Source organism: Lycorma delicatula, chromosome 11, assembly GCF_047948215.1.
Source record: "Lycorma delicatula isolate Av1 chromosome 11, ASM4794821v1, whole genome shotgun sequence".
NCBI classification, from domain to species: Eukaryota; Metazoa; Arthropoda; class Insecta; order Hemiptera; family Fulgoridae; genus Lycorma; species Lycorma delicatula.
This window is the reverse complement of record NC_134465.1, coordinates 58,075,232-58,087,915: the sequence shown is the minus strand read 5'-3', so window position 1 is coordinate 58,087,915 and position 12,684 is coordinate 58,075,232. Positions and strand designations below refer to the sequence as shown.

At 32.1% G+C, this 12,684-nt stretch overlaps 1 long non-coding RNA gene across 1 annotated transcript; it reads right to left on the bottom strand.

Moving 5' to 3' along the window:
* Positions 1–3,283: 3,283 nt before the first annotated feature.
* Positions 3,284–10,156, bottom strand: LOC142332535 (uncharacterized). The gene is made up of 4 exons (XR_012758320.1): positions 10,075–10,156; positions 6,585–6,717; positions 3,458–3,750; positions 3,284–3,361 (listed from the first exon to the last, which is right to left on the bottom strand). It is a non-coding gene; the product is annotated as an uncharacterized LOC142332535 (long non-coding RNA).
* Between the last annotated feature and the right edge of the window lie 2,528 nt (positions 10,157–12,684).

Sequence of the window (12,684 nt, the reverse complement as noted above, 5' to 3'; positions counted from 1 at the left end):
TGGTTGCTCCACTGTATTAAAATCTAACACCTTTACTATTTAATTTTCAACTCTAAAATTTTTTGATTAAAATAAGTTTAATTCCTCCTCTATGAATCATGAGATCTTGCCGTTTGTGAGGGGGCTTGAGTGCTCAGGGATACAGAGTAGCTGGACCGAAGGTGCAACCATATCGGAGAGGTATCTGTTGAGAGCCAGACTAAGGAATGATTCCTGAAAGAGGGCAGCAGCTCTTTCAGTAGTCGTTAGGGGCGTGAGTCAGGACGACTTAAACGGCCGTATCAACATCACTCAGTCCTCTGAGTACTGCGCAGCTGAAAGCAATGGAAAACTACAGCTGCTTTTTTTCCAAGAAAATGTGGCTCTCTGCATTTTCACATAGCAATAATAAATTAAAAAATAACATTCTACGAGTCGGAGTGTGGAATGTTAGAAGCTTGAAAAAGGTTGGTAGGCTAGAAAATTTAAAAAGGGAAATGGGTAGGACAAATGTGGATATAGTAGGAATTAGTGAGGTTCGGTGGGAAGAGGAAGGCGACTTTTGGTCAGGTGATTTTAGAGTAATTAACTCAGCGTCAAATAATGGGCAGGCAGGAGTAGGTTTCGTGATGAACAAGAACATAGGGAGGAGAGTGGAGTATTTCAAAACGCATAGCGATAGAATCATTGTAATAAGGATAAAATCAAAACTTAAACCGACAACGATTGTTAACGTCTATATGCCTACAAGTGCCCATGATGATGATGATGAGGTAGAGTGTGTATACGAAGAGATTGATGAAGCAATTAAACACGTAAAAGGAGATGAAAATTTAATAATAGTTTGAGATTGGAATGCAAGCATTGGAAAAGGCAAGGAAGGAAATATAGTGGGTGAATACGGGCTGGGCAAAAGGAATGAGAGAGGGGACCGACTTATAGAATTTTGCACGAAGTATAATTTAGTAATTGCCAACACCCAATTTAAAAATCATAATAGAAGAATATACACTTGGAAAAAGCCAGGCGATACTGGAAGGTATCAGATAGATTATATCATGGTTAAGCAAAGATTTAGAAATCAACTTGTTGACTGCAAAACTTACCCTGGAGCAGACATTGATAGCGACCATAATTTGGTGATAATGAAATGTAGATTGGGGTTTAAAAACCTGAAGAAAAGGTGTCAGATGAATCGGTGGAATTTAGAGAAGCTTGAGGAAGAGGAGGTAAAGAAGATTTTTGAGGAGGACATCGCAAGAGGTCCGAGTAAAAAAGATAAGGTAGAAAATGTAGAAGAAGAATGAGAGAATGTTAAAAAGGAAATTCTTAAATCAGCAGAAGCAAACTTAGGCGGAATAAAGAGAACCGGTAGAAAACCTTGGGTTTCAGACGATATATTGCAGCTGATGGATGAACGTAGAAAATATAAGAATGCTAGTGATGAAGAAAGTAAAAGGAACTATCGGAAATTAAGAAATGCTATAAACAGGAAGTGCAAACTGGTGAAAGAAGAGTGGATTAAAGAAAAGTGTTCAGAAGTGGAAAGAGAAATGAACATTGGTAAAATAGACGCAGCATACAGGAAAGTTAAGGAAAATTTTGGGGTACATAAATTAAAATCTAATAATGTGTTAAACAAAGATGGTACACCAATATATAATATGAAAGGTAAAGTCGATAGATGGGTAGAAATTATTGAAGAGTTATACGGAGGAAATGAATTAGAAAATGGTGTTATAGAGGAAGAAGAGGAAGTTGAGGAGGATGAAATGGGAGAAACAATACTGATATCTGAATTTAAGAGAGCATTAAAAGATTTAAATGGCAGAAAGGCTCCTGGAATAGACGGAATACCTGTAGAATTACTGCGCAGTGCAGGTGAGGAAGCGATTGATAGATTATACAAACTTGTGTGTAATATTTATGAAAATGGGGAATTTCCATCAGACTTCAAAAAAAGTGTTATAGTTATGATACCAAAGAAAGCAGGGGCAGATAAATGTGAAGAATACAGAACAATTAGTTTAACTAGTCATGCATCAAAAATCTTAACTAGAATTTTATACAGAAGAATTGAGAGGAGAGTGGAAGAAGTATTAGGAGAAGACCAATTTGGTTTCAGGAAAAGTATAGGGAGAAGGGAAGCAATTTTAGGCCTCAGATTAATAGTAGAAGGTAGATTAAAGAAAAACAAACCAACATACTTGGCGTTTATAGACCTAGAAAAGGCTTTCGATAACGTAGACTGGAATAAAATGTTCAGCATTTTAAAAAAATTAGGGTTCAAATACAGAGATAGAAGAACAATTGCTAACATGTACAGGAACCAAACAGCAACAATAACAATTGAAGAACATAAGAAAGAAGCCCTAATAAGAAAGGGAGTCCGACAAGGATGTTCCCTATCTCCGTTACTTTTTAATCTTTACATGGAACTAGCAGTTAATGATGTTAAAGAACAATTTAGATTCGGAGTAACAGTACAAGGTGAAAAGATAAAGATGCTACGATTTGCTGATGATATAGTAATTCTAGCCGAGAGTAAAAAGGATTTATAAGAAACAATGAACGGCATAGATGAAGTCCTACGCAAGAACTATCGCATGAAAATAAACAAGAACAAAACAAAAGTAATGAAATGTAGTAGAAATAACAAAGATGGACCGCTGAATGTGAAAATAGGAGGAGAAAAGATTATGGAGGTAGAAGAATTTTGTTATTTGGGAAGTAAAATTACTAAAGATGGACGAAGCAGGAGCGATATAAAATGCCGAATAGCACAAGCTAAACGAGCCTTCAGTAAGAAATATAATTTGTTTACATCAAAAATTAATTTAAATGTCAGGAAAAGATTTTTGAAAGTGTATGTTTGGAGTGTCGCTTTATATGGAAGTGAAACTTGGACAATCGGAGTATCTGAGAAGAAAAGATTAGAAGCTTTTGAAATGTGGTGCTATAGGAGAATGTTAAAAATCAGATGGGTGGATAAAGTGACAAATGAAGAGGTATTGCGGCAAATAGATGAAGAAAGAAGCATTTGGAAAAATATAGTTAAAAGAAGAGACAGACTTATAGGCCACATACTAAGGCATCCTGGAATAGTCGCTTTAATATTGGAAGGACAGGTAGAAGGGAAAAATTGTGTAGGCAGGCCACGTTTGGAGTATGTAAAACAAATTGTTGGGGATGTAGGATGTAGAGGGTATACTGAAATGAAACGACTAGCACTAGATAGGGAATCTTGGAGAGCTGCATCAAACCAGTCAAATGACTGAAGACAAAAAAAAAAAAAAAAAAGTTTAATTGCTAAAGAACTTTTTGGCATATAACCATTAATCGTATCAACCGGTTCCACTTTCAGTTGTATTAAGTACACTTGCTGCAACACAAAACAAAAAAATGAATGCTGCAATAATGTTTATGATTTTTTCATAATTTATTAAATAAAAATAATTTGTAACTCTCAGTCACTTACCACACACAGTAACAGTCTAGCCACAGTCAAATTATTATTATTCAGCGACTTTAATGGGCCAGGTTTTGTATAGGAAAACCTAGAAAATGATTCTTACGCCAAATTCTACCATCCAAATTTAAATGTTAAAAATGCTGCTAGTAGCAACTGCAGAGACCAACTTGGTTAAATTAGAGAATTTAATTTTTTTTTAATTTAACCAAGTTGGTCCCTTCAATTACTAAACGATCTTTGGGAATACCACCATTAATCATATCCACCGGTTCCTCTTTCAGTTGTACTATATCTACTTGCTGCAACACAATACAAAAAATGCATGCTACAAAGTAAATGTCAATGATTTTTTGTATAATTTATAAAATAATTTTTATACTAATTGTAATCTTTCACAATCAACTAATTTGTTAAACTGCTGCAGTAATTTTCCTGATTCAGTATTTTCTAATCTTACAAACATTAGTGTTAATATTGTTTATGGTGAAGTTTTTCATAGTGATAAATATAATTTACCTTTGGAGATAACGTTACCTAAAATTTTGGATTCTAATCTTATATCTCATCAATACATACCAAATTATAAAAATATAAATTTTGTAAGATTCAACATTTAATGAATGAGAGTTTGATTTTAAATAATACTATTGATCATGATATAGATATTTTTGCTGAAGAATGACAACTATGTATTACAGTGGTCAATGGGTCAATCCATTTGAAGCAACCCAAGGGTGGTTTGCTTGACCAACTCAAAAAAATTGAAACTTGTCCATTTGTTTCCTACATATATCAGGACCTTAAAAATATTTTTTTTTTTTAATTCTTTAGTTAAGCACTTTACCTGTGGTGGCAATTTTTTTTACGGTGCGCAAACCTATTTTTGTATTACCAATAATTTTAAGAGTTAACGGAAAAAATTAAAACTAAAATCTATTGGGTTCTGGAAGGATGAAACAAAAGCAGATTAATATTTTCTCAAGGAAAAGACTAGTCCACTGGTCTATTTCTTTCTATCTCTCTGCTTTCTCTGAGAAAATTACCAATGATGTTGAACATGAAAAACAGCGAAAATTCACTTTTGGTAATATTTTCAATCGGTAGGGTGACATACACAGTTTGAATTATTTTGTTTTATGTAGATATATGTTAATAGTTCTACCATAAATAATATTAATACTGATATACTTACTTCTAAATTTTCATGAATTATTGTAAAACTAATTTTTTTTAAATTTAATTTACACTTCAAATACCTGTGATGGAGCTGGGATAAATATCTCAAATTTGCACCTAAAAGTGTTTTTGTATATGTTTATGGCAAATAAAAAGGTTTTTTATAAAAAAAAGTTAAATTTCTCAATGATCAAGAAAAACCCGTTACAAGTGATACCATTTTACCTCAATAAATAAGTGCTCCAAGGGGGGTTTATGTTTTCTTGGCAATTTAATGTTTTTAATCTTATTAGTATAGATGAAAAAGACTTGTTTCTACCATTCAACTGCAGTTACAGTGTTCATGTTATAACAGGTGCCAGAAGTCATTTCCATTTCCATTCATTGACAAGGAATTGTAAAATATTCCAATTTTCTTTTAATTTTACCGACTTTTTTTACTTACAATTACCCATTTAAACATTACAATGATATATCCAGTATATATATTAAACTTTTAAATTATCTTTTCCAGTTATGAAGATCAGGCCTTGCAAAGGTCCATCAGGATAACTGGTTTGGTTACTCCACTGTATGCAAAATCTAACACCCTTACCATTTAATTTTCAACTTTAAAAATTTTTGATTTAACTAACTTTAATTGCTAAAGGACCTTTTGGCACATCACCATAAATCGTACCAACAGGTTCCACTTTCAGTTGTATTAAGTACACTTGCTGCAACACAAAACAAAAAAATGAATGCTGCAATAATGTTTATGATTTGTTGTAATTTTTTAAATAAAAATAATTTGTATTTCTCAGTCACTTACCACACACAGGAACAGTCCACCCACAGTCAAATTATTATTATTATTATTCGGCGACTTTAATGGGCCAGGTTCTGTATAGGAAAACCTAGAAAATGATTCTTACGCCAAATTCTATCATCCAAATTTAAATGTTAAAAATGCTGCTAGTAGCAACTGCAGAGACCAACTTGGTTAAATCAGAGAATTAAATTTTTTTTTGATTTAACCAAGTTGGTCCCTTCAATTACTAAACGATCTTTGGGAATATCAGCATTAATCATATCAACCGGTTCCTCTTTCAGTTGTATACTATATCTACTTGCTGCAACACAATACAAAAAATGCATGCTACAAAGTAAATGACAATGATTTCAACTTGGCGGTATTTTTAATATCTGTAGTTATAAATTATGTTTTCAATAAATCGTGTTATCCAAAAATTTTATTTTTTATATTAGTGAAAATTTTTTTGGGGTAGTTACCAAATTATCCACACAACCCTCTTACTAAGGGACCTGGTACACTTCCAATAGGGTTAACATTCCTTATATCAAAAAGCCCAGTTTTAAAACACCAAACATATTTATCAATAAACAAATCCTGTAGAAAATTTTGGAAAAGATATCCCTATTTATTTAATAAAAAATAACTCATAGTTTGTAGCAGGATAGAGAAAAAAAATGTTATCGATACAGAAATAAAACAGTAATTACTCAAGGTTAAGTCAAAAATCTAGTATGTACTTCCCCATCTTTAAATTCCAACTTACTTTTTTAGGGAATAGAAGTTAAGATATTAATCTCAAACACTAAAAAGTGTTGACCTTTTCTTTGCATTTCAAAGATGTTTTAATCAATGACTCATGAAAACTTTTACAAAAAAATACTATTATATTTTAGAATTTCTGTGAAACTTACGATTTAACTATAATTAATATAAAGCCAAAAGTAAATGGCATTCTACATAGCTAAAATACAGCTAATGACATTCTACATAGCTAGAATGTCAGGCTATCATAGTAAATGTAGAAGTACGTGAAGGTTTTTTTTTTTTTTTTTTTTTTTAGAGAGTTATGAGTCAAAGGTTGCAGAAAAGAGGATAGTAAAGAAAATTATCAGTATTAACCAAAAAACTGATTACTATATTTGACGTTTACATCTAACTGACCTTTTTTAAAATTCAAGTTTTTTAAGAAGTAAATCCTTCTAAGAGAAGTATGAAGTAATGTTAACTTTTGCTGTTGAGCTTATTCTCCTTCAAGATATTTGGAAACATTCGTTTACCTCATTTTTACATTGTCCTGTACAAAAAATTTTAGTTATTAACTTGCATTAAAAAAAATTATTTCAGCTGTTATTTATTTCAATCACATTCTAAAATATGTTTATACTAATTTAAAAAATAAACAGCCTAATAATGTCATTTGACGCCAGTATGAAACATCTACGAAGTGGACTATTTCCTTACTCAGTTCCTGTCAGATCATGGCTACTTCAGCATGTAATTGTAGCGCAGCAAGTATAATTTGTGCTCTTATTTTGGGACCTTGATTATGTCGATCATGTGATCTTAATGTAAATGAAGTGGACGAATCCAAGGGCATGGTATGTGGTGCTAAACACAAACAACATAACTGAATGCGATTTCTGAGTTAGTGAGGAGCATCACTGTGTAAGGGGGCTGGGGAATAAGATGGTGGCCAGCCTGCTGGAGTGGTGGGCGTCGATTTGAAGAAGAAGAACCGCCTTTTATGGTCATCTACAAAGAATGTACCGACAGGCTAATTATACATTTTAAAAATCTAAAAACTAATAACTGAAACAGAGAAACTGAAAAAGACTTAGAAGAAATGAAAATAACAGAAGAATACATAAAAGAACATTTAATACGAGAAAGAATGGGAAAATATTCCAATTTTCTTTTTAAAATTACTGACTTTTTTTTACTTACAATTACCCATTTAAACATTACAATGATATATCCAGTATATATAATAAACTTTTAAATTATCTTTTCCAGTTATGAAGATCAGGCCTTGCAAAGTCCATCAGGATAACTGGTTTGGTTACTCCACTGTATGCAAAATCTAACACCCTTACCATTTAATTTTCAACTTTAAAATTTTTTTATTTATCTAAGTTAGTTTAACTAAGTTTAATTGCTGAAGGACCTTTTACCATATAACCATTAATCATATCAACAGGTTCCACTTTCAGTTGTATTAAGTACACTTGCTGCAACACAAAAAAAAAAATGAATGCTGCAATAATGTTTATGATTTTTTTATAATTTTTTAAATAAAAATAATTTGTATCTCTCAGTCACTTACCACACACAGGAACAGTCTAGCCACAGTCAAATTATTATTATTCAGCGTCTTTAATGGGCCAGGTGTTGTATAGGAATACCTAGAAAATGTTTCTTACGCCAAATTTTATCATCCCAATTTAAATGTTAAAAATGCTGCTAGTAGCAACTGCAGAGACCAACTTAATTAAATCAGAGAATTAAATTTTTTTTTGATTTAACCAAGTTGGTCCCTTCAATTACTAAAGGATCTTTTGGAATATCACCATTAATCATATCAACCGGTTCCTCTTTCAGTTTTACTAAATCTACATGCTGCAACACAATACAAAAAATGAATGCTACAAAGTAAATGTTTATGATTTTTTGTATAATTTATAAAATAATTTTTATACTAATTGTAATCTTTAACAATCAAATAATTTGTTAAGCTGCTGCAGTAATTCTCCTGGTTCAGTATTTTATAAACATTAGTGTAAATATTGTTTATGGTGAAGTTTTTCATAGTGATAAATATAATTTATCAATTAATTAATCAATTAATTTTGTAAGATTCAACATTTAATGAATGAAAGTTTAATTCTAAATAATACGAGTATTTATTTACTTTCTATCTTGCTACATAAGCTTGAAGCTTGTATGTGGAACATGGAAATGCAATTTTGTAGCATAAGAAAATTATCAAATTCCAGTCAGATATTGATCATGATAAAAAAAAATTTTTGCTGAAGAATGACAACTACATATTACAGTGGTCAATGGGTCAATCCATTTGAAGCACAACCCAAGGGTGGTTGCGACAAACTCAAAAAAAATTGAAACTTACCCACTTGTTTCCTACGTATCTCAGTACCTTATATTTTTTTTTTTTTTTTTTTTTTTTTTTATTTAAGCAGTTTACCTGTGGTGACCTTTTTTTTTTACGCTGCGCAATCTTATTTTTGTATTACCTATAATTGTAAGGGTTTATGGAAAAAATTATAACTAAAATCTATTGGTCCTGGAAGGATGAAACAAAAGCAATTTAATCATATTTTTTCAAGGAAAAGACTGGTCCACTGGAGAAAATATGATTAAACTGCTTTTGTTTCATCCTTCCAGGACCTATAGTTTTTAAGTTATATTTTTTTCTCTAAACCCTTACAATCACAAAAATAGGTGTGCACACTGTAACAAAAATGGCCACCTCAGGTAAACTGCTTAAATTAAAAATGAAAAAAAAAATAGTTTTAAGGTCCTGAAACATGTAGGAAACAAGTGAGTTAAGTTTCAATTTTTTTTAATTGGCCAAGCAACCAGCTTATGTTCTTTTAGGACACTTAAATGAATTGACTGATTGGTGACAAAGTCGGTTGAAGGTTGACCAATGGAATTCTCTTTCAATACTGTGGTAGATCAGCTGGGTGGAAAAGTAAATAAATTGCAGAAATTTATATGTTTCTACAATAGAGGCAAGCAAATGGTTGATTTGGCTTGACATGTAGTTACAAGAAGTTTGTACACTTGATGCCAATCCAATGCCAACTCTCTAGATAATCAGAATGTCATTAAACTTAAAAATAAGCCAATGTTCCACAATAAATCAAAATGAGCTGCCCCATTACGTGAGGAAGATGGTGAAGGAGGCATTCAATCTGAAAAACAGGCAACAGAAATATTTACAAAACAACTACTATCTGCTTAAAGGAATGAAAACAATCATGTGTATGAAAATTCAGTACTAACTTCTGGGAGCTAGAATTTGGTTAAGTTAAGGAGTAGTAATGTTTTCATACAATGTTCATATGTTTTATTTATCTGTTTTATAAATTATTTATAATTCTTTTTCTTCTACGACTTTTTAATAGAACCGATAATTTGCGATAAGTAGGTATATGTGCTTAGTTGTGAAGATGGTGTTCTTCCTTTGCGCAGTGTCACAACAGTTCTTTGTAACCTATCTCCGTTAATTTTTGCAAGTCCCACTAATAAAAACGATTGACATTTTCTAGGAATTATCATGAAACAGATCTTCTTTCCATTAATGTTGTAATATAATTGAAGCTACAATTTACAAGACAACTGTCTGTTTCAAAGTCAATTCTCAACTGTTCTTTTTTATTAGTATCGGTAAATAACGGATAAGAAGGTAAGTATTATAATTTCCAGTATGTATAAAGAGAATTACTAATTAAAAACAACTAATAATAATATGCCTACGAAATATGACTTTTTTAACACGTTGCTTAAATACACGCTTTTACAACGAACTCAAATGAACTTACATCACAGGTTAAAAAGCTCACACTATCAATTCAATACAAAAAAAACTCAAACTTAAATTACATTAGAACGTCATAAAATTACTTACTTAGTCAGATAAACAAAAGTGAACACCAACAAATAAATAATACAAATATTAAAACACAGACTTCTCCTTAACAATGCTTTCACACAAATAGGTCACAGAATTATTGATCATTGATGCCAACACACGCAATACGTACTTCAATACATAAATATCTCGTTATATTATAACGAGATATTATAATATCTCGTTATATAATAACGAAATATTATAATGTTATATCCTCTTAGGTATTACTTTAGACGATGAGATGAATGACACAATTTTTGAAGCGTGTGAAAATGCCATGCCTGACCGTGATTCGAACCCGAGACCACCGGATGAAAGGCCGAGACGCTACCACTCGCGTCACGGAGGTCGTTTTAATGTTCGAAGAAAAAAAATATATATATATATACATACCTCATGTTGCACGACAGACTTATTATTTAGCCTCCGGGAATCTGCGTCAGGTATTATTTCAGAGGATGAATGAGAATGATATGTATGAGTAAGTGAAGTGCAGTCTTGTACAGTTTCAGGTAGACCAATTTCTGAGATGTGTGGTTAACTGAAACCCACCCTCCAAAGAACACCGGTATCCACGATCTAGTATTCAAATCCATATAAAAGTAACTGTCTTTACTAGGATTTTAGTCTTAGAACTCTCGACTTCGATATCAGCTGAATTGCGATGACGAGTTAACCACTAGACAAGCCCAGGGGGTACCACTAGACTACCTCTCTCTTTTTTTGTTTAGTCTCCAGACGTGGTCTAACCAAACACAACTGATTCAAATGGAATTATCGCGATGGTCTAGTGGTCAACGCGTCTTCCCAAATCAGCTGATTTGGAAGTTGGAAGTCCAGCGTTCAAGTTCTAGTATATTCAGTTATTTTTACACGGATTTTAATACTAGATCGTGGATTTCGGTGTTCTTTGGTGGTTGGGTTTCAATTAACCACACATCTCAGGAATGGTCGAACTGAGACTGTACAAGACTACACTTTATTTACAATCATCCATATCATACTCATTCATCCTCTGAAGTATTATCTGGAAGGTAATTACCTGAGGCTAAACAGGAATAAGGAAAAAGAAAAAACTAACACAAATGAACGTCCACCACTCCAGCAGGCTGGCCACCATCTTATTCCCCAGCACCCTTAGACACAGTGATGCTCCTCATTAACTCAGAAATTATGTTGTTCGTGTCTAGCACCACATACCACACCCCTTGGATTCGTCCACTTCATGTACATTAAGATCACATGCTCGACATAATCAAGGGCCCAAAATAAGAGCACAAATTATACTCTCTGTGCTACAACGAGCTGAAGTAGCCATTACTTGACAGGAACTGAGTTAGGAAATAGTCTACTTTGTAGCTGTTTCATACTGGCGTCAGATGACATTATTAGGCAGTTTATTTTTTAAATTAGTATAAACATATTTTAGAATGTGATTGAAATAAATAACAGCTGAAATAATTTTTTTTTTAATGCAAGTAGATAACTATAATTTTTTCATACAGGACAATGTATAAATGAGGTAAATGAATGTTTCCAAATATCTTGAATAAGATCAACAGCAAAAGTTAACAAATATTTACTTCATACTTCTCTTGGAAGGATTTACTTCGTAAAAACGTTGAATTTTAGAAAAGGTCAGTAGGATGTAAGAGTCAAATATAGTAATCTATTTTTTGGTTAATCCTGATAATTTTCTTTACTATCCTCTTTTCTGCAACCTTTGACTCATAACTTGTATACAACTCATAACTCATAACTTGTATTTTGTTTTCCCCATAAAGCGCAAGGTAAAAGAATCCAAATGGCTGTGACATTAAATAGTTTTATTATAGATTAATTGAAAAACATATTTTATAACTTCAGATATTAAAAATCCCGCCAAGTTGATCTAATTGTTAAACTCATAGCAAAATCAGCTGATTTTTGAAGTCGAGAGTTCTAAGGTTTGAGTCCTTGTAAAGGCAGTTGCTTTTATATAAATTTGAATACTAGGCTATGGATACTAGATCGTGGATACCGGTGTTCTTTGGTGTTTGGGTTTCAATTAACCACACATCTCAGGAATGGTCAAACTGAGATTATACAAGATTACACTTCATTCACAATCATACATATCATCCTCTGAAGTAATTTTGCAATTCACTTTGCCAAGTGAATTGCAAAAAAGTCAATTAAAAACGCAGTAAAATAAAGATCAATAAAAAAAATTCCTGTTGAAGCAAAGATTTATTTTTCAAATAATTTATTAGTTTTTAAATTGCCTAGTTTGGATTTAAGCACTCTAGTTAGACAGATATCAGGAAAATTGGCATCCTACTGTATTATTTTTCATTATTATTATCTTACATATAAATTTTGGATTACATCCAGTTCATTTCTTAACTCATATGTTTATATATTTGGGCGTAACATTTAGGATCAAACTTTGTAACTTTTCTCCAAAATAACAACTTAAACAGAAGTCAGATTGAGCCTCCATGGGGTGCGGTTTTATATATTCAAAACAAATAGGAGAAATTTGTCTGGTGAACTGAATCTAAACAAACTTCACAGCTTCATTTATCTTCAAATCACATAGAGTTGTAACTTGGGACCTAGTCC